Here is a 23,670-nt window from a genome sequence, read left to right on the forward strand (position 1 = left end):
AATCAGACTTTTGCAAACATCGCAAGACTGCTCTAAAGGCCATTTAGTTTTAAGCAAGCCTTGACATAAGACCACTGACGACTGGCCAAGCCATTTTTTAAAGTCAGGTCAATTAACACTTTTCGTCTCCATGGCGACACTCTCCTCGATGTGCTTTCCCTTGCCCTTTTCCCTGACCTGGCGGCTACGTGCACGTCGCTCGAGGATTGTATTGCGATCCTTGTCCATCTTGAGCTTGACGATCACCACTTTGCAGGGATGGATGCCCACGTAGACCGATGCACCGTTGGCCTTCTCACGCTGGATCCGCTCAATGTAGATGACATACTTCTTAGGGTACACCTGCACGACCTTGCCCTCCTGCTGGCTGTTATTATGGCCACACACCACCTGCATGGGATGCCATTCGAAATTATTGCAATGCTCATGTGCTCAATTATAAAGCACCAACAACATGCATTCCCCTTCTATCAGCTAAAACTGCTGCAATTTACACATTTCATGCCCTTCTGAAACGTAGCACAGCTATAAGACACAAGCCTACTGGTCTACACCTCTCTTGGAAAAGGCAGAGCAAAAAGCCAAACTTCAGGGCAGCTGCTGTCAGGACCGCAGTGCTCGTGTCCATTTCTGTTTTATGTCTAAAGTAGATGCACTCAAGCGCATGCACTGAGTATTTTACTTGAACTACATTTCGCTTTCTACTCAAAACACCAACGAAACATTATACTCTGTTTCATACCTCCGGTGAAACACTGTGAAAAGCAAGGAAGTAGCCCACATAAAAAAAATAAAGGAAGGTGCGTTACACTGTGCTTATTTTGGGACCAATTGGTACAAAGAACAAAAAGTGGCAGTGTATCATCAGCAAGATCATCGAAATTAATCAAGCTCATGACAAATTGTCATTAATAGTCCTGCAGGCAAAGTAATATTTTACGCCCACCACAAGAAACACAGTACTTTTTGATCGTAGATGTAGGCAACACAAACAAGACCACTACCTTTACTAGCGTTGCACGTGATGTATGAGACGGAATATAGGAGGTATTCTTGTGACGTAACTGGCGTCATTTTGTTGTCCAGGTTACAGCTTGGATAGTGCCGGCAGAAGCAAGAAGGGATAATCTCAGACACTCGAGGCCTTTCGCAGCACTTCACAAACAACAAAATGGCGGCTGCTGTGATGTCTGTGAATACTTCCTATAAGTAAGGTTGCCAATGGCTGTACACGTACAGTGCCATCAACTGTTAGCCGCAGCGGTGGCTGTGTGGTTACGGCGCTCGGCTGCTGGCAGGAAAGGCGCGGGTTGAATCTGGGCCGCAGCAGTCGAATTTCGATGGAGGCGAAATTCTAGTGGCCCGTGTACTGTGCGATGTCAGTGCACGTTAAAGAACCCCAGGTGGTTGAAATTTCCAGTGCCCTTCATTACGGCGTCCCTCATAGCCTAAGTCACTTTGGGACGTTAAACCCCATCAAAACCATAAAACACCATCAATTGTTAACGGAAACATGCAATCACGTGGCCTGCGTGCTTCACAAAACGGTGCCGCCGAGAATGCGTGGGACCAGGCGCATGCGTGAAAAGAGGGCTGGTCATGCGTACTGCACCCTATGCCGCTGATTTTCGCGAAAGTGCTTTGTGGTCACATGTTGCCTTTAACAGTGGAACTAGTTTTAACATCTTGCTTTAACAGTGGACCGTATCGTAGAAGCAATATGAAAGTGAGCCCAATATTCCAATACACCAAGCTATAAGAAAAACACAGGAATAATGTAACCAAATAGAATAATTAGTTGAGAAATTTTTGCAACAATTTTGATGTAGGAAACCACTGTGCGCTATGAGACAGATCGTATCCGAAGGACCCCGAATAATTTCAACCACCTCGGGTAAACCACCCCCTCCTTTCGCAAAGCCAACCGGAGGAGAAAGAATGCAGATTCTGTCTCTCATCATCCTCTGCTTTTAGCCATGTGCGAGTAACGGCTTTTTGATTCGAAGAAAATATTTAAAATACTTTTGGCACGAAAGCATTTTTCGTCTTTTTTCACTGCTGCTTCATTTATGCAGCCCGCAAAACGTGTCACTAGGCTTTGAATGCAATGTTCGGGTGTGAAGGATGTTCAGTAGACTTGACGTGACAAATGCGTGTGTTACATTCGGGGCATGCAGTTGTCAGGCCAACCTATCACCTTAATCTCATCCCCAGACTCCATTCACACTTACTCGAGGAGGTCCCAATGGAGATGTTTGACAAAGAGGGCATCACAGGAAACGTTGAGTGGCATTTTTTAATCTCAACTGACACGCCTCCACGAGTGGAGGAGTGGCCATTTTCGCCCCCCAACGGAGTGGATGTGGCGTGTAAAATAGAGTCATATTTGTGAATTCAGGCATGATCCGCTCCGATGCCCTCCAGTAACCATGGGGCACCCACTCTTCCGAGTCATTCAAACCGTGCAACAAGACATCACTAAGTGAGTGACCAAATTCAATACCCTCCCGGCCAGAGATTTTATACTCAACGCGGATTAAATAGCGAGATTTGTGGATACATAAAACATGCCAGTACATTATATGCAAGCTGAAATCATGAATACAGTGCCCCCATGCTTGCAGTGCACTACATGCCGCGACGTGCAGCCCAATTACTGGATGGTGGAATACCTATACTCCATTGCATACACAACAGGCAACGCTGCCAGAGCTAGCGCACCTTTTCACGCAAGTGAAGTCGGCCGCCAAAAGTAGTTTGCGATTCAGCCAAAGTGAACACAGGCATATTTCGTTGCGACAAATTTCAAGTAGCATGATTGGCAACCTCCTGGACGTTTTACTAATTGCCACATTTTAGTCCTGCAACTCATCTAGATTTCCAGAAATACATAAGACAGTATGATACGCGGCAGAAACGGCAAATCACTCTTGTCCAATGCACTCTTAAAAACTAGTTCACACTAAATGAAGAATATAGTTAGAGGGCTCGAAAACTGAGCACTTCATATCTTCGACCGTGATTTTCAATGCTGCCACTTCGTTTTATACCATTCTTTGCTTTCGCACCAACACTCACACAAGTTTCGAAAAGAACGAATGAGGTGTGACGGAGTAACATGGTTTCGCAGATGCACTGCCTCCAAATGCAGCCTGCTATGGTATGAAACAAAGTATAGCCTGCTGCATATCAAAACCGCAGCGGACTGTCTTGGGAACTAGCCACTGCCTATCATAAGGCTTAATCCCAATACAAACACAACAATCAATTTAAAATTTGAAGAGGTCCCTGGTCATAGACCTCTTATCATTTTTTTGCCCAACGCTAACGAAAATGCACCAACCTTGTTCAGTTTTTATGAGAATTTCAAATCCGAATTTGCTTTTTCTATACAATAGCTCGCAAGATAATCATTTTTTATTAGTCACGGATCTCAACTCACTTGGATCATCGCATAAAGTCCAACCAATTTAAAGTCGCACACAAATATTAGTCACCGCTGGTAATGGCAATAAATAAGAAGTACACATTGCCATCCAGCAACATCAGCAATATGGAATCATCCATTCTTTTAAACAGCTTTACTAATATTCTTGAACATAGCAATTGTGTCGCATAGTGTCCTGTGCATGTTGTGAATGCTGTTACATTTTTGCAGGTGCCTTTTGTGAGCTAGATTCGCTTCACCCCATGAAGAGCAGTGCATCAGATACTTGATTCAGAGTATAAGAGTGCTTTCGTGCTGAAAACAGGTACACAAGACAGAGGGCTACCCAAAACCACTTCCCATCTAGACGCAGCTTGCGTCATCATTTATTCATCATTTATTTTATTTATTGTGCGCATGGCTGCATAAGTGCTATTATAAAAGCAGTTTTTTCATTTTGTTCTTATTGGTTGATTTACAGCACTTGAAATATCAAGAGAGAGAGAATGAAAAAGGAAACGCAGGGAGGTTAACCAGTGAGTCTCCGGTTTGCTACCTTACACTGAGGATGGGGGATAGGGGTTAGAAAGATGACAGAGAGGAAAACGCAAAAAAAGGAACGTGCACACACGGAGACACACACACACAAGGCGTTCCGGTTAAAGTCTTTCACACAGGCCGGTAGATTGTAAGAAGCGCAAAAGCGCTTGCATGGCCTTCTTCTGCGACGGTAGGTCCTTTCGATGTTGTAGAATTCTTTTTTCGGATAGCGGTTGGTCGTCCAGTTGGTCAAGTTCGTGGTTAAGGCATGCCCTCTGTGGACTGTACTGCGGGCAGGAGCGCAATATATGGCCAATTGATTCTTCATGGCCGCAGTGGTCACAGGTTGGGGTGTCGGTCATCCCTATGCGGAAGGCATAGGCTTTAGTAAAGGCAACACCCAACCAAAGTCGATATAAAAGCGTGGCATCTCTACGGCGAAGCTGTGATGGCGCTCGAAGACTTAATGTTGGATCAAGTGAGTACAGTCGCGTATTTCTTAAATGTGGCTCATTCCATTGCGACTCGGTGCACTGCCGAGCAAGTAGGCGGAGCTTCCGTGCCGCGTCAGTTCTAGAAAGAGGAATTGGGACGTGGCGCTCCTCAGTTTGGGCTGAGCGGGCAGCGTGATCCGCCCGTTCATTGCCGATAATCCCGCAGTGACTTGGAAGCCACTGGAACGTTATTTCATGGCCGGCATCACTTATATCGTGTAACGTCTCTGTAATATGGAAGATTAGTTGTTCGTGCGGTCCGCGTCGTAGAGGTGACAGTAGAGACTGCAGTGCCGCCTTCGAATCGCAGTATATTGTCCATTTGTGTGGCGGTTCATCACCAATGTGATGAAGGGCAGTTAAGAGCGCTGCGAGCTCTGCTGCCGTCGATGTTGTCGCGTGGGTCGTCTTAAATTTGATTGTTGTAGCTTTCGCTGGAATGACGATTGCCGCTGCGGAGCTGCTTGGAAGGACAGATCCATCACTGTAAATATGCGTTGAGTCACGGTAGTTCTCGTACAAATGTAGTAGCGTCAGATGTCTAAGGGCTGGTGATGACAGATCAGCTTTTTTAGAGATACCAGGTATTGCGAGGTTGATTTTTGGCTGAGCGAGGCACCATGGAGGGATCGAAGGTCTCGCAGCCGGAGTGAAACAAGCTGGCAATGATTCATCATATGCAGTTATCGTTTGGCTCAAAGATGTGTGTGGCCTGTCCGCTGGTAGAGAGGCTAAATGGTGACGAGGATTCCTGGCTAGATGCCTTATATGGGTCCTGAGTACTTCAATTTCAATGTGGGTCTTGACAAGGTGGTTTCTAGTGATTGCTATCGTAGCCACTATTGAAGCACTCTGAGGCAGGCCTAGACAAATCCGGAGCACTTGACCCTGAAGATTTTGTATTGTGCGTAGATTCGTTTTGCCTGTGTTGTTTATTGCTGGCAAGTTGTATCGCAGAAATCCTAGAAAAAGCACCCTGTACAGTTGTAACATGGCACTAGGCGACGTTCCCCAGGTCTTGCCAGCGAAAAACTTGAACAGGTGGCAGATGCCTGTCAACCGTTTTTTCACGTAATATATGTGTGGGCTCCATGACAAGTCCCTGTCGATTATGACACCTAGAAACTTGTACGATCGGACCCGTCGTATTATTTGGCCATTTATCATTACACTGTAGTTTGCCATGGGTTTGCGCGTAAATGGCACTAGTGCGCATTTCTCGGAGCAAATTTCCAGGCCTCGATTACTGAGGTAGAGAATAGTTTGTGTGGCGGCTCTCTGAATTCTCGCTCGCAACTGTAGGCGTGTTACTGCAGATGTCCATATCCAGATGTCATCCGCGTACATTGATAGCCTGGCTGTGGTTGGCACGTGCTCAAGGAGAGCAATTAGTGTTAGATTAAATAACACGGGGCTAAGTACACCGCCCTGGGGGACGCCGCGGTAGCTATAGTGAAGTATGGCCTTCCTAGGTGCTTACAAAGAAGGATCGCATGGATAGATAGCTCCGTATTCATTGAAACATCCGAACACCCACTCCTACCTCTGCGAGAGCAGAGAGCATGGCTTCTTGCGTAACGTTGTCATACGCCCCTTTAACGTCGAGGAATAAGGATGCGCAGAGACGCTTACGGCATTTCTCATGTTGAATGTAGGTCACCAGGTAGACGACGTTATCGATCGATGATCGACCGCGTCGGAAGCCCGCCATGACATCTGGGTAGGTGTTGTGGTACTACAAGTACCACTCCAGGCGTCCTAGGACCATCCTCTCCATTACTTTGTCCACACAGCTCGCCAAAGCGATCGGGCGATATGATGAGAGCTCCAACGGTGACTTGCCAGGCTTCAGCAGTGGAACAAGGCGACTTGTCTTCCAGGTTGTTGGTAGCGTGCCATTTCTCCAAGCTTCATTGTACACCTCAAGAATTCCTCTCGCTCGCTCCCCCAGGTGACACAGAGCTCGGTAGGAAATTCCGTCAGGTCCTGGCGCTGATGTGCGGCTACACAAAGCTAATGCTGCCTTAAGTTCGTGGATCGAGAATGGTAGATCCAACCGGAAATCACGTGGTGGCGGGTATCTGATCGAAGGCGATGGAATGTTGGTAGCTGTGAGTTTGCCGGATAATCTGGCGCAGAAATCCTCTGCCACGTCAATCTCCGATCTCTTTTGAGAGAGGACAAGCGCCTTGAATGAAAATCGCTGTACTGGAAGTGTCCGCAGCCCGCGCACCGTTCTCCATAGTAGCGATAAAGGCTTGCGTGGATCTAGCGACTCACAGAATGCAGCCCAACGTTGCGATTCGAGCTTGTCTAACCGGCGCTGTATCTTCTTTTGCGTGCGCCTAATTCTTTTGCGTGCGCCATTGTTTTCGTACGTCGGTACCTTCGTTCAGCAGGTCATCGGATTGCTCGTAGTCGTTCTAGTTCCACATCAAAACCATTATGTTTCGAAGAGCATGTTAGAGTACACATAGTGTCTTGCACCACGCTCTTGATTGCCTCTTCCAAGTCGAAAGATGAATTGGCGTCGCAGTGTTCTTCCATAATAGACTGAAATTTAGGCCAGCCCACTCTTTGGATCGTAACCTGTGTTTTGGAAGCGGTCAACCCTCTGATCTTGATGTACGTGGGGATATGGTCGCTTCCGTGCGTCTCTATGTCCGCAAACCACCCTGCACGTCTGACTAGGCTTCGTGAGACGAAAACCAAGTCAAGACAGCTGCTGTACGTGGAGCCGCCTAAGAACGTAGGGCTTCCATCATTCAGCAGCCAAAGTTCATTACTGGAGGCGAAAGATACCAGAGCTCTGCCTCTTGCGTTGATGATGCGACTTCCCCAGAGTGTATGATGGGCGTTGAAATCTCCAATGATGACCCAGGGATTGGAAGTTGAGGAAAGGATGTCTCGTAGTCTTTTGTAATCAAATCGACTTGACGGAGATAGGTAGGCGCCTACAAAAGTAAAGGCCAGATTCTTTTTCCTTACGTTTAGGCATATATATTGATTACTGTCATTAGGTGGTACAGGCTGATGAGTGTAGGTTAGCTCACGGCGAATAAACACTAAAACCTTACTGTTTTCATAAACAGCTGACGACATAAATGATTCATATCCAGGAAGCCTGATTTTGTTCGATAAGTTCGGCTCGCAAATGACGATAATGGGAAACATATTGGCGTACACGAAGCTACGGAAATCCGAAAGGCGCGCTTTGAGTCCGCGGGCATTCCACTGAAAAATGGCTGCTTGTCGGACCTCTTCCCTAAAATACCAAGGCTGTGGAGCCATGATCTACTCAAGCGTTGCAAGCACCGGACTCAGAGCTTCCAGTACTTGAAGCGCACTTCTGGCAGACGGTGTGTGCATGTTGCTTAGCAGCACGCGAATGGCATTCATTAAAGGCCTAATAAGTGCTATCACTTGCTCATCTGTATTCCGCGACTCCTCGGATACAGCACCTTGCTGTACTGGGGGCGGCTTCTTCTGCGGCTCTTCTGGTGGTCGTGTACGCGGAAGTGGCGGCCATTCTTTGTGGAAAGAGATCTGGCAGTTTTCTCCCTTCCAACATCGGTGTTCGGAGTGCTGGAAACGTCCGCTGATGATGATGCTTGACGAGGTGACTTTTCCTGAAAGCTTGATGTTTTCCGCCGTGAAGACCTTCATCGGTGACGTCGTCCTCGCCGTACTTTCACAGCGGCCTCTTTGTGGGTAGAGTTGTCTCTCACCATTTGTTTAAGAATGGTGATCTCTTTCATGATCTGGGGACAGTCTTTGGAAGACGCGCAGTGATCACCTTGACAGTCAGGACACTTCAGCGTGGTTGCGCTGCAGTTGTCTTCTGAGAGGGGTTCGGCACATCGAGGGCACACGGCGGAATTTCTGCAAACACCCTTCACATGTCCAATCTTCTGACAATTGAAGCATTGCATAGGTCTTGGAATAAATGGTTGAACCTGGTGGCGAAAGTGGCCGACCTTCACGTTGGGTGGAAGGCAGTCGCCTTTGAAGGTTATCCTCACACAACGTGAGTTGCCGAGGCGACCAACATGCACAATCACGTTGTGTTCGCTTGCTGGTTTTATGAGAATTGGTAGGTGTGCGTTAGATATTTTATTGTCAATGTCATAGATGACTCCTGTTATTGTGGCACCATTCGTTGGCACGATGGATCGGACCTTGATGTTTCCCAGCTGCGTTACATGTTGTAGTATGGTCAGTGCGCTCGGGTTCATCACATCGATTGCCAGGATGTTTCGCCTAGTGTTTATCCTAACATCCTTGATCTCATTTGGCACGGTGTTTTCTAGATACACGGAGAGTGCTTGCCTGTTGAGGACGTGCAGGTTGTCGGTAGCGTTCTGTGGCACAAACAGGATGGAGTGAGGCCATCGCTGAGGAGCTGTTTTCACAGTGTCCGAGCTGGACGCCGAAGATGAGATGATAATTCTTCGTTTGGCCTTGCGGTACTGGACAAGTCGAAAGCTGTCTTCCGAGGACTCGTCACCCGATGCGCAGTACAGCTCTGTGTCCTCGCTACCATTCGACGTATTTCCTCGCTTCCGCGAACTGATGTCCGCGGGTGAACGGCAACCGGGAGGATCCTCGGGCTGTTGTACATCCATCACCGCGATGGAGGGGGCGGTAGACCCCACAGGTGCAGTAAGAAGTCCAGAAAAACACAGAGACGGGCGAGATGTGTTCCACAAGAGAAGCAATATTCACGGTGTGCCTATCATGCATCAATTCTTTGCAAAATAAAAGAACTGAGGCAAGATTCCAAAATTCTGCTTCGAACATTGCAAATATTGCACCTTCAGCTTTCCTTGGCAAAAATTACTATCTGTCTTAGATGCGGAGATATTAATTTTACAAAGTAGCCAGGGCCCCAAAATTTGAATGCCTAGTACTGCCTGTTCGCGCATAATTCAACCAACAATATGATACAAATCTGGTAAAATGGTCAAAATACTGATTTCAGAAGAAAAAAAAGTTGTTAAACTTGAGAGATTAATATCTGTAATTTAAAAAAAATGAAGTTCCTAAAAACCCATTTCTGGGCCATCTTTCGGTACCAAAGATCAGTAAGCCCCCTTAAGTGAAGTTTGTTGCTGCAGCGACTTTGGCACCAAAGCATGCCAGGCGAGAGCGCCCGCAAGCATTTTGTGAGCTAGGTTCGCTTCACCCCATGAAGAGCAGTGCATCAAATACTTGATTCAGAGTATAAGAGTGTTATCGTGCTGAAAACAGGTACAGCAGACAGATGGCTACCCACACCACTTCCCATCTAGAAGCGTTTGCAGCATCTTCGCAAGGAAAGTGAACGCGAGAGCAAACCTTAAAAGTGCCACTTGTAGGGCCATGGCATGACATTTTATATGATGTTACACGAAATGAGAGTCCAAAAAACACGAACTAAAAGCTATATTTTTGCATGCCATTTTCAGGCAAATGTTTTGACCTTTAAATGCAGACTAAAACTTAATATAACCGGATTCACCTGTACACTATTCACATGCAAGTAGAGCACTGTTGTTAAAATTGGCAGGCCAATGACATAACAAAAGCACTGGAGTAACATGAATCAATGTTCTTAAAGACAAATTTGCTCATAAAAGCCATAATTTCCTGGTCCCAACCTCAGGTTCCCCAATGTTGCATTTATAGGATTACAAGAGGTTCTGCATGGATTACAGACAGATTCTTCACCAGAGCTGCCAGACAATATAACACCTCCAAATGGTCTCAAATAAGTCATCCTACACCGCCTTCACTGCCCAATACCCGCATATTTACTGACCTCATCTTCCCATGTCTCTGCCATCTCTTGCCAGTTCTTGGAATACACTCCGCTAACATAACGAACCACTGGCTATCTGTTCTCCACATTACTTGTTCTATCCATGTCCTTTATTTCCGCAAAAATATCATTACCTGATTACCATTATTTTAAACTGGTCTCTATTTCTTAACATTACCGCTGTCAATTCGCTTTCCATAGCTCGTTGCATTGCCCTTGATGGAATCATCTCATGCTGCAACCCCTCTACAAGCAGCTAGCCTTTCAGGCAAGGGGAACTGTAGCCAGGTATCATTAGGCAGCTCATGTGACTTTTATTAATAGCCACACTTTCTTTTTATCGCTCTTCTCGCTTGATGCTCTTCACCACAGCATACAGCTGCAGGAAGCTACAAAACTTACAATTTCACTAAAGCAAGATAAAAAAGTGCTCAGTTTTTCAAACGCTACTTCATATGCTTCAAAAGCATTTTTTACCGAAATGTCATTCAATAAAATTTTTGAAGCACCATCAGCGCAATACCATGCCTATCTCTCAGCGTGAAGCATGTCTTTAGCTGGGCATAGTCGCATAAAGAATGCACAAAAAATGCAGTTCAACGCAGCATGAATGCAATGGGCCTTTTTCTGGTACCTGAGCATGCGCCAAGCGTTCTTAATGGCAGGAAAGCTGACTTACAGGAAAATTTTTGCAACCAAGAACTCTTGCTCAGTTTTTTCAGCTCAGCCAACAGAAGGTGTAAACATGAGGGAACATGAGTCAGTCACCCTCAATTGTACTTTTTAGAAAAGGGGAGGGGGTTCCTTTTAATCTGGTGAACTTGAGGCCCATTATTCACCACCAGCTTTATCAAGTGTAAAGGTGCTGTGGAAAGGGTGCAACGATGCATTCCCTTGGAATAATGTTCTTGTCCCATTTGTACACCTGCTCGAGGATAAATGTATAAGTCTGGATGTGGATAACTCTGACCTAGTAGAAATTTTGAATTCTCTGGAAAGGTTTCTATACTACTCTACAGCGTCCTTTGAACAAATTCTTTCTAATACAGATAAAGAGGAATCTCCTCCAATCCTCTTCGTATGCTCTGTATTGTAGAGGGCATGCAATTATTCTGAAAGATGTCCTTTAGGCAGGGCATCAAAGCAGCCACACAACCAAATGTAGACGATGTCAATGCCTTGAGTACTGCACTTCGCACACTATGCAGACAGTGCCCACTAATCTTGTGGTCAGCAAATTTCCATTCCAGCCAAGACCACAACGGCATGTACCATATTACTAGGCAACTGCAACTATGGTGCTTGCTAACATACTGATTAGAGCACAACTGATAGCAAAAGAGATCAACCGCACATGCCTCATCTAGACACATCAGCTTTTCTCTCCTTCATTTATTCAAAGCATTCCTTACAAGCGAAACCATTCATTCAACCTGCACAAAAGCATCTATGAACTTGATAGAATAATACCAATTATATTGCTTTGTTAAACCGTGTATAAACTCAAACATAAAATAGGAGGTCAAAACTTTCGCAGCATGAAGTCAAGCTGGACATTTGACCAAACTTAGATCTTGATTGCGGTTAAAGCAGACAAATACCACGTGCACCACCACCCTGAACTAGCCGACTTCAGCAATACCTGTACCATAACTTAGGTCAACACCGACTGATGAACCAAGCCGCCAATTGTCTGCGGCCAGTCTGCAAACAGACTACTTAGTCCACATCACTTCTACGATACGTCCACTCTCTCATAGACTTGCCGATGCAATGAATGAGTATAGGCTTCAGCCAAAGGTCAGTCAAGACGGTACCCTCAGAAATATTTACTGGCCCTAAACAATAAAGCGAAGGGGGATTAATGTCAGAGAATGGAGCCAGACTATGCACAACGAACAACGGATCCCATAGAACTGGCATGCAAGACTACCCCTCTGTTCAGGACACTACTGCACATTTCGTGTTCAAAAGGTCTGAGCCCTAATAATCCAGCTACACCCTTATATAGCAAAATATACAATCATGCAAATAAGGTGGCCTCAAACAGCCCACGAAATACACCTGTTCCCAACAAGGGTACTCTCGTGCCAAGGTTAATGCTCTCACAGGCGCAGTCACGCACGTCAATTCGATTGCACGTGGTAACAGAAACCAGTCAGGCACGCTAAGTTACCTGAACTTCGTCGTCTTTTCTGATGAGCATGCTGCGGACATTATACTTCTGCTGAAGCTCCTTCGACAACGGTGAGCTCATGATCTTCCGTGAAATGTGCGATGGAGCACTGAAGTGCCTTTCCCTGTTCCTTCTCCCAGAAGAGGACACCAAATGATGAAGCTTAGACAAGTGATATTTTAGGACCTGTAAAAATTAGTAAAAAATGCAATACCCTTTCGTAAAAAAACCTTCAAATATTCTACAACTCAGGGGAATTTCGTGCCGGAGGCCATGGTGACCTTATAGTGACAAGCAACGACTTATTACCGAAAATGATAACGAGCAGAAAACATGCAACAAACCTATGCACAGCGCAGTTTATAAAATTGTACTGCACACCCAAAAGGCACTGTTAGAAAAAAAAACGCTGAGAGATCAGACAAGAACATCAGAACCTGGCGATGGTACACACCGCCAAACAGGGCCGGCCTCTAATAAGCAACGAAAATTGATTTTGAGCAGTAACTTGAATAAATCACCGAGCAGATGTCAAGAAAGCACTTTAAAACACGCAGACAAAGTTAAAAACCAGAAAACTCTCAAGACATTTTAAGGATTCATAAAGATTTTAAGGAGTGACAGCGCAGCAGTGCTCACTTATGCCTTTCATCAACCGGAAAGATAGGCAATAACGTTCTCTCGTTCGAAGGGGTGAGAACATAATATGATTGTCGCATAAAAAAAGCTGTTCATTCCAATATTGTTGTTTAAATGAAGTTTTAAAAGCAGCAAAACATTAATAATATTATTTCCAAAGAAACATGATTTTGGTTTATGCCTTTATTAGCGATGAATATGGGTTCTGGCGCATAAGTCCACTTCGGCTTTGTGGCGTACCACGTCGATCGATCTCGGAACTTCCTTGCTGTGAGTAGGCTGCTGCGGCAATCGGTGAAAAGCCTTGCGTGTACAATGTATGTTGTGTTCTTGAACAACCAGGCTAGGTCGCCTATTGCTTAGCCTTCTTTCTAACTAGGTAAGAAACGTTATTAATGGCAGATCTCAGTAACAGCAGTAAAATGTGAAGTGGAAGCTTCCCGAGTTTTCTTCCCGCAAGCTCCAATTGGTGGTTCTTCTTTTTCCAAAGAAAAGAACTCAAGAGATAAGCCAGAAAGGTTAAGTTATTCGACATAGCCGTCCTCCGCAAGCATCGAACAAAAAGCGTCGTATTAAAAAGCGCGCATGAAGTGTCCTTGTTTAGTTACTTCCAGTGATCGAGTTGCGTATGCGCCGGGCTGATAAAACCCAATGCGTCAGAATTGGGCGCAGATGTTTCTCGGTGTTTCGGGTCTGAAGTAATGTTTTACATTTCCATTCGCTGGCTAGAGCTAACAATTTACCTTCATCTGTTGCAGTGTTGCGGAATTCTTCAATTTTTCTAGTCAGATCTTGGTGTCGTGAAGCTCGGCAGCGACTCGGACTTCGGTGCGGGAAAACGGTAGGCCTGGCAGTCCATGGCTATATGATGGTTTAATCGGTAATCCGTCTCTTGTGCAGAATGCATGTGCCACGTCTACGTTCGCAGCGACTGGTTAGCCGGTGTTGTCGTCTCAGACGATAAGTACCCAGGCCGTGTCGCGCAGACTTTGAAAAACAAGGTAATTGCCAGTTTTTCTAGTGGCCCAGCGCAAATCACGCTTTCGGTTTGTGTGTTCCGATTCTAAGTGCTGGAGGACTTTGACTCCAAAGTTCCTTCGCATGCATGGTCTTCACTAGTTGAGAGGTAAAGCCATTTGACAAGTTTTCGTTCCCCTGTCTAATGTGTTGCGCTTCTGCTTTACTGCATGCCAGTATCAAGGACGGGAGGCATATCTGGCTAAGTACCAGGTAAGGCGTGCTACAGATTTAGAACTCCATCTTTTCGTTATGCTTGCAAGCACTGTGCCTCAGATACCTGTTTTTTTGCGCCCCCCTCCTTCTTATTTTTTGATGGAGCCCTAAGAAGCAGATGAAATGAACACAGTCCAAGCCGACTTCAATGAAACTAAAATAATCTTCGTACGTACGCGCCTGCACCATGTTATTGTAGAGTGACAGTGAGCACGTCACAATTTATTTATGCAGCCCAATACCATGGAAGCTGTTCTGGAGCGCGGCGATAAATTGGACGGCCTTGTGATATAAAATTTCGTTTCTTGCGGAAAAGAACTAGCGCAGTATCTGTCTCATATAACGCTGGACACCTGAACCGCGCCGTAAAAGGAGGAATAAATGAGGGTGTGAAAGAACTAAGGAAGAAAGGTACGCGTAGTGGAGGGCTCCGAATTAATTTCGACCATGTGGGAATTATTAACGTGCACTTGGGGGGGCGCTACCAGCGCGCGTAGCGAGCGAACGCATGGGACATCGGCTCCGGCGATTTTCGACCGTGGCGGCTGACCAGCGCGTTGGATCCCGACAATTTGGACTTGACAGGACCAGCAAGTCAGCCGGCACGCATGGAGACCACTCCCAACCCGGTGGGCCGATTTGTTGACCTTTTTTAACGTTTTTCCTCCCATCCACCATAGCGCCGCGACGCAGCTTCAAGGCTGAACGCCGACGTTCGGCGGCGGGGAGGCCGCTCCAGGCCAACATGGCAAGCGCAAACCAGCAACGCGGCTACGACCCGGAAGGCATGGCATGGTCATCTGTGCCGCAGACCAGTCGGGACCAAGCCTGCAACGCTAATGTGATCCGGGCTTTTGAAAAAAGAGCCCAGAAACTCCAAGCCTGCGCGCAAGGGAAGGCCACGTCAGCCCACGGAGGCCACCATGCGCAACCCGACAAGGCATCCGATGAGCGCGCAGCCGGAGGCCCAAGGCAAGTCAAAGCTGCATGGAAACCCAAGTTTCTCTGCAGATTTAGACCAGACGATGTGGTGCTAATCATCAAACCATTGACGGCGACAAGCTTGAAGAACTTACAACACGGTGAGCTCGGCCTAGCCCTCCGACAACGAGTCGGGGAGGCCGAAGCGGACAACTTTCACTTCACAATATCCCCGGACTAAAACCTGATCATCGTGGGCACGTCGAGCATCCACGCGGCAGACAAACTGGTCGGGGACTTTGCGATAAAAATCCAAGAAGGAGCAGACCTCCGTTTGCACGGGCACGTAAAACAGAGCGAAGACAACGTGTTTCACGGAGTCATCACAGTGGCCAATCTGGAAACCACCGAGTCCCTGCGAGGGAAGGTGAAAAACTTTCACGGAGAAAGCACCATCCTGGAGATCCGAAAGTTCGGAACTTCGAACAAAGCCAGAATCACCTTCGAAGGCAAGTACAAGCCCAGAACTGTATTGTACACCGCGCAAGTCATACCGGCAGCAACGTACCGCCGCACCATACCAGCGTGTAATTTGTGCGGCACGGTGGGACATAGGCCAGATACCTGCCCGACACCGATACAGGAAAACTGCGGACTCTGCGGAACGCTAGCCCCGTTTGTGCAGGGGGTGTGGTCCCCTCACGTGTGCAAACCAAAATGTGCGGTGTGTGGCGGCGACCACGCCACGAACTCCAGAGACTGCACGGCGAAATTTCGCACGAACGCGCAGCAACAACCCAGCAATCAGGAGAAAAAGAGGAGGAAACAGAAGAAAAAAAACAAGAAGGGAGGAAGCGGGAATCCCCCGCCCCCTCCACCTAGCAGGGAGTCGACTTCTGATCAACCCAAGCAAAAGAGGACCTGGGCCAGCATAGTCCAGAACGGGAAGCGGCAGGTGAGTGGGACCGCCTCTCCTCTTCCTCCTCCCAAACCTTCCTCTCCACCCACATCCAACCCAGTAGAAACCGAGCTACGAAACCAGATAGCAGCCCTAAAAGCGCAGATCGCGGTGCTAACGAGCAAACTAGAAAGTGCGCTAGCTAAACCCCAGCCACCTCAGCAAGAGGAGGCGATGGAAAGCGACACAGAACCTAGTCTTGAAAATAAACTAGAAGCTATGATGAGAAGGGTCCAGGAATCCATCCCACCATAGTCTCACAACAGATAGCGAAAGCGATGACGGTTCGCAAATACGCTAACACGAGGAGACTCCAGAATCCCCGAGCCTACAGGATGCGTAGGGTGCTGAGCGAGGACGAGGAGGAAGACCACCAGGAGCAATATCCCCTCCAGAATAACAACAATCTCCAGATACAACATGGCGAGACAAACTAAAGAGAGTCCCATAACATTAACGCAGTGGAATAGTCGAGGCTTGAAATCGAGGACTAAGAGAGCGGATCTTAGGATGCACCTGTCTACGTACGAGCATACTCCGGCAGTAGTGGCCGTACAGGAACCTGGCGGGAACGTGAGCCTCACAAACTACAAAACGTTCCAACTCGACCCCCTTACGTGCATCTTTCTGCACAAAAATTTCACCGCAAATTTAGTAGATCTGGAATTACAAACCAGCTTTTCGCACGTGATGGTGACTCTTCTGCCACTGAAAAAAGAGGATTCGCCGCTACACATCCTGAACGTGTACTGCCCACCTAAAGCAAAAAACGTAACCTTCTCCGCACTACTGAGCAGAGCTATCAGTGAAGCAGGACGAGACCCGCTACTAGTAATGGGAGATTTCAACGCACAGAGTCCCTCATGGGGCTATCATCGAGAAAACGTACGAGGACGGAAGCTAGCGGCGGCGGCGTCCGCGTTAGGTCTAACCCTACACACTGACCCGGCGTGCCCCACGCGGATAGGGAACTCGGTGCAGAGGGCACGTGTCCCGACTTAACCTTCACGAAAAACGCGAGGCGAGTGGAGTGGACGAATACGGAGGAAACTCTCGGTAGTGACCACTGCCTGATCACCATAACGATCCGTACGAAACCCCTTACCAGGCCTACGGGGCACACTATGCTGCCGGACTGGACGAAATTTAGAAAGGAATACGAGGTAAGCTCCATCCAGGAGCAGGGTTATCAAGCCTGGACAAAACAGCTGCTGATCAACCTGCGTTCGACGGAGACGCAGGTAAACCTCTCAGAGGCGGTGACGGACGTGGACACCCACCTCCTCCACCTCTGGGCAGCCAGACGCAGCATGGTCAAAAGATGGCGTAGACAGAAGCATAACCGAAAGCTAAGAGCTCGGATCGCGGCAATCACTAAAAAAGCGGCGGAGTACGCGGCGCAACTCGCGGACGCGAACTGGGTAGGTAGGTGCAACGCGGCCGCTAGGCAGATGTCTAGCAAAAACACGTGGCGCCTCTTCCGGGCGCTCATAGATCCCAACCAGACGCGCACCGAGACGCAGAAGCACCTGCAGAGAGCGGTACATGCATTTCAAGGAAATACGGCCCAGCTCGCGCTGAAGCTTCGGGACCAGTACCTGAGCACGACCCAAGGTCCAAGGGGAGAAGCTTACAGATACAGTGGAGCCCAAAATGCTGAGCTGGACGAACCTTTCAAAATATACGAACTCAAGGCCGCTCTAGCGAGGATGAAACGCGGGACCGCGCCAGGAAGGGACGGGATCTCGGTAAAACTCCTAGCCAATCTTCCGGACCGCGCATACGAATCCCTCCTAAAACACTTTAATTCGGTTTGGATGGGCGAAGGTCCAATTCCCACGGAGTGGAAGACGGCGCTGATAACTTTCATCCCCACGGCGGGCAAGGCCATAGATACGGATAACCTAAGACCTATTTCTCTCACCTCGTGCGTGGGCAAACTGACGGAAGCTATGGTCAGAGATAGACTATCTGAGTACCTAGAAAACAAGCGATTCTTCGCCGACTCGATGTACGGCTTCAGGCCAAATAAATCGGCTCAGGACATCCTGCTGCAGCTCAGCAGGGAGGTACTAAACCCGATCGAACATCCGAACGGGGATAAGATAGTGCTGGCCCTAGATCTGAAGGGAGCCTTCGATAATGTGACACACGAGGCGATCCTCACACACCTATCAGAGACTGGATGCGGCAGGAACGCTTTCGAGTACATAAAACGCTTCCTCACGGACAGACAGGCCTACGTGAGGATCCAGAACGCGGAACACGGCCCCTTTCTATTAGGCACGAGAGGGACGCCACAGGGAGCGGTGCTATCCCCCTTGCTATTCAACTTGGCAATGAAGAACCTGCCGGTCCACCTGGAGAAAGTCCCGGGTGTGCAGCACGCGCTGTCCGCGGACGACATCTCCATTTGGGCCACGCAGGGCTCTCTCGGTGAAATGGAGGCCAGCCTGCAGGAGGCGGCCACCGTGGTGAAGGAGTACGCGAAAAGAAGTGGCCTTCATTGCTCCCCTCAAAAATCCGAATTCGTGCGCATTCGCCCCAACAAAAAATGCACAAACAAGATAGAATTGAAACTTGGATCGGAACCGATACCCGAAAGAAAAGAAATTAGAGTCCTAGGCCTTTTCATCCACCAGCGTCGGCTGGCGACGACCACGCTCGACAAACTAAAGAAGGTGGGAGATCAGGTGGGCCGAATGGTCCGCAGAGTCTCGAACAAGAAAGGGGGATTGCGAAGCAAAGACGCCTTGCGGCTGGCGAATGCCTTTGTAACAAGCAGGCTCCTGCACTCGACCCCCTATCTCCACCTCAACAAACACGACCAGAACATCATCGAGGTGATAATACGCAAAATGGCGAAGAAGGCCCTCGACCTCCCGATAACCACATCTAACCTGAGACTCCAAGGTCTGGGTATGACGAACTCCTTCGATGAACTTAGAGAAGCCCACCTCACAGGTCAATACACGCGATTATCGCAAACGCCGTCAGGACGCCGCCTTTTAGCCCGTCTGCACATAGAACACACGACTCTAACCGAGGAGAGAGTAAGACTCTCTCAGGAGTGGCGTTACGCCCTGCACGTAAGACCACTCCCAATTAAGATTTCCAGGGACGACCACGAGGGTAGACGCAAGGCCAGGGCAGAGGCCTTAGCTCACCACTACGGAAGGAAACCCGGGGTATACTACGTGGACGCATCCGGCCCGCACCAAGGCGGGTGGTACACGGCGGCAGTGATCCACGAGTCCAAAACGGTGAACGGGCTCACCTTCAAAGCCCGAAGCGTCACTCAAGCAGAGGAAGTCGCCATCGCATTAGCGGCAACACACTCCGATTCCAAGACAATCATAACCGACTCGCGAGGGGCGTGTCGGAACGTCCAACAGGGCTGGGTCCCGTACCTGGCCTACCGGCTACTGCAAAACAGCTCGTACGTAGGAGGTCCATCCCACCGCTTCATGGTCTGGGCTCCGGCCCACTCGGGGCTAGGAGAAAACGAGGCAGCAGATGCAGCCGCCCGCGCGCTCTCTAACCGGGCAACCTCGTCCCGCGCCTCCTCTGAAGAAGTAGCGGAAGCCACGCCGACCTACACTTACAAGGAAATAACGCAATTGTACAAAGATAGACATAAACTGTACCCCCACCCGTGTAAAGGATTAACGAGAGCGGAGGAACGCCTTTTCCTCCGCCTTGTCACGAACACCATGATGTGCCCGGCCTCGCTAAAGCACTTTGACACTGCCTTCTCCGGGGAGTGCCCGCACTGTGGGGAGAGGTCCTCGGACCTCTACCACATGGTGTGGGCGTGCCCCTCCAACCCTGCTTTTACTCCAAACCCAAACCCCACCCGGGAGGACTGGGAGGCGACCCTACTCGCCTGTTGCGACCTGAAAGCCCAAAAGGCGATGGTCGAACGAGCTATGGCGGCAGCGGAAGCCACTGGGGTCCCGTACTAGGGACTCCACCTAGTGATTGTGAGGGGAAGGGCACTAAGCCTGACTCCAGAGCACCCTCCATGTAACTCCCTCTTTTCAGAGGAAATAAACGTTTTTACCACCACGTGCACTTACATCGCACAGCACACGGGCGTATTAGCGTTTAGCCTCCATAAAAACGCAGCCGCCGCGGTCGGGATTGAACCCGGGATCTCCAGATCAGTAGCCGAGCGCCCTAACCACTGAGCCACCGCGGCGGGTCAGGATGACCTTGTGGTAAAATCTGAGGATCTGAGCATGCAGACAAAGACGTTTTACAAGATAGCGAGTGCTAGTTTTACATTACAAGAGCCTCACCATCTTACATGCATATTATTATTTATGAATGAAATTCATAAATCTACCGCTCACTGCAGTGCCACAGGCCCGCTTGCCATATGCTGCATATTTGCTACTAACCATGGTTAAAGATCCATTCTCACTAGCGTTTGGTGTATTGACGGCTCTAGACTATTTCTGTAAATTGATGTACAAGTATTCTTTGAACTTTTACACATTGTGCACAATCTGTGTTTTTCGTCTTGTTTATGAACTTTAGTTTTATCCCTCCCCCTACTGTATATAATACTTTCAGAATGCAGGGTTCATCTATTGAATAAAATTGGTGGTGACATTGCAGCATCAACACTTAAGTAGCGGTGCTTCAAGGACTATAAACACAAAATTTTTGCTTGCATGTTTTATTGTTTTGATGCGTTAGACATTTTTATACGTGGAGGAACCTCATGGTATTCAAGACCACTAAGTAATTTATATTTGAATTTCTTCTTCTATGGCACATTCCACAGCACTATATTGCATGGAGTATACTGATTAGTGTGCTGAGTGCCTGCCCTCTGTTGTGCGAGAGGCTGGCGCCGTCGACAGAGGGTGCTGCATGTCAGGAGAGTGGAGCAAAAGGATAAACAACGGCAAAGCCCCTAGCGGATGTCGACTAAGCAGGCGCCGTCCATCCATTGTCAGTCACAGGGTTCACCGCTATCGCTCGCCTCTCAACTTCAGGCATGTCATTCATGGTGGCTGTTTCCCACAACCTGCCTGCCATTTTGTATCTTATGCACCTACTCGGTGCCATGTTGCTGAAGGTTCCACACATGATAAATGTAAAGGAGCGCAGGGATGACACAGCGTGAAGAGACAAACAGGCTGCGCTTTGTCTCATCACTCCACATTATTGCTCTGTGCTGTTTTACATTGATCTTTGGCGTGAGCCAACCACCCCACTTCACTACTCAAGCATCATCAGCTCCAAAAATGCAAGCATAGCAGTCAAAATTAGGTGCAGCGGTGTTTTCATTAACATGATTAGTTCCGAGTTAAAGATACTAAAATAATTTCGTTTGCATCAAGACATGCTTCTGCCGTGTGTCACCATTCCATAACGGGTCTAAATTATACAAAATTCACCGAATGGAGACAACGGTTCACAATGTGTATTGCAAGCCTTGTTCAGAGCAAGCTACTCAAGCAGGACAAAAATCTTTCTAGATTCAGTAGACGATTTACATCGATGACGGATGCGAGTATGGTGCAGTACTTGAACAGCTTTTTCTAAAAGTTCACATGATAGGTAGACAAAACTAGGGACGGTCCTGCTATACTATGTTACGTGCTATGTAGCAAAAAAAAGAGAAAACCCGCTTGCCCTGGCAGAACTTTTAGGCACCTTGTAAAGAAAACCATGTGCGAATTGCAGTGTTTAATTGGCTACCGATTATGGCAGTGAACGTGAACCCAGTTATGAATGAGTGGTGCCAGTTCGAGCCACCTAACAGTAATGACGCCCTTTTAATAAGCGTGGAACGTAGTTCTTTATGGATTTTGTTCATGTTTTAGCAGGAATGAGATATTTGGGGAAAGCTTAGTTTCGTTCACAAATGTTTTGAACACTGCACTTGCGAAGCTTCAGTGCATGCTTTGAGTATAAAAACAGAAATTTATTTTAGTTTTAAGATTTATTTGTTAAGATTTCCTTTTCCAAAGTACATAAAATACAGAGGAAAGAGAAGTGAGAGCGAGGCATACTGCCAAAGCTACATCACTACATGTAGTCTCTCTCTTAGACATGTTCATTCAGATTACGCCCTCTTACCCTTCCCCAGGCAATCGTTATGAGGGTATTATGGGGGGAGGGGTTAGCATTGTTATCACAAATAATATAAATTTGTTGTAATCTCAGGAAGAAAAGTGAAAAAACAAGGAAGTAGAATGCAAGCGTCAGAACCAAGAGCAAACATAAGCATGATAAATTGGAACAGACAGTACCTGATAATCTATGCGTAATCCTCGCAGATTGAGTGTCCCGAGTGTTGATGAAAAGACCCGCATTCCTTACATTAAAATAGCCAGCGGTAGAAGTTGACCCAGAGCTAATCACTGCGGTCTGGCTAAAGAAAAAGCATGACATTGGTTTTGCGCACAAAACCCCAATCAATCAATCACTCAATGAACGAATACATCAAACTGCCCTGCATCACACATCCTAGATTGTGCATGTGCTCACCGCCGTGAATGCAGCATGTGACGCAGATCCCACTGCTTGTCTGCTCTAGCCGGGTGCGTGTAGCATTGAAAAATCTTATGTTTTTGTGAGACTTGCCTGTATTTTATACCTAAGCAGTTCTTAAATATTTACACAGTCAACAGACTATTCAGCGCTGAGCACGCAACCTGCAGGGGCCTCCTTAGGCAGGCATTGCATTCGTTGCCAATCCGGTGCCCGCACTCAGCACATTAGTCATTATAGTCTAGGCAATGTAACGGCAGCACTGCAGTGGTACGGTGAATAGACAGTGCAAAGTGCGTGGGTCTCCATGTGACCCCAGCGGCGTCGACAGTAGTGGCCTTCTTTCAGGAGTTCTCGATTGCAGCACAGCCAGATACAGATCATATCACCAAGACATTCAAGTGTTTGCGAGATCTCGCGTTTTTTCACCTCACTCACTGTCAGCCCACCTGTTGTGTAACCAAAACAAAAAAATCCCTCTGCTCCTTTCTCGCTAACTCAAATGGTCACCCAGCCGAAAAGGACAACAGCTACCATTTCTAACGTATTAGACGTTTTGCTAAGGAGCGCCCCAGATTTTGTTTCCGAGAAAAAATACTTTCCAGGCTGACTGATCTTTGTTTACTGCACATCACGTTGAATTTACCGTCGAATAAAACGCCAAATAAAACGAAAACCACTTGCCAATATGCTAAAGCAAGTTTTTCTTCAATTATTCTTGGCCTCCACCTTTTTCTCGACGATTTCGTCCCGGGATGTGCCGAACGGTCTGTTCACATGAACTGGTGCATGTTTAAAAAAAACTGCATGAATTAATTGAATTGCAAACCCCAAGCAAAATCACCACGACTAGTGGTACGTCTCACGTTTCACTCGTTCCTTAAAACGCCTTGGGAAGAGAAAACAGCAGTTATACGTAAGGCGAGGTCGTCGGGAAAATCAGAACATTGGTCAGCACTAAGAGCCGAGGTT

The 23,670-nt window shown here is 47.7% G+C and overlaps 2 pseudogenes; one reads left to right on the plus strand and one right to left on the minus strand.

The window, feature by feature from the left end:
* Positions 1–108: 108 nt before the first annotated feature.
* On the minus strand, positions 109–12,576 carry LOC144108448 (large ribosomal subunit protein uL24 pseudogene; annotated as a pseudogene).
* Positions 12,577–13,391: 815 nt separating this feature from the next.
* LOC144108449 (synaptobrevin homolog YKT6-like) lies at positions 13,392–14,603 on the plus strand (annotated as a pseudogene).
* Positions 14,604–23,670: the final 9,067 nt, after the last annotated feature.

Source organism: Amblyomma americanum, chromosome 10 (assembly GCF_052857255.1).
Source record: "Amblyomma americanum isolate KBUSLIRL-KWMA chromosome 10, ASM5285725v1, whole genome shotgun sequence".
Taxonomy (NCBI): domain Eukaryota; kingdom Metazoa; phylum Arthropoda; class Arachnida; order Ixodida; family Ixodidae; genus Amblyomma; species Amblyomma americanum.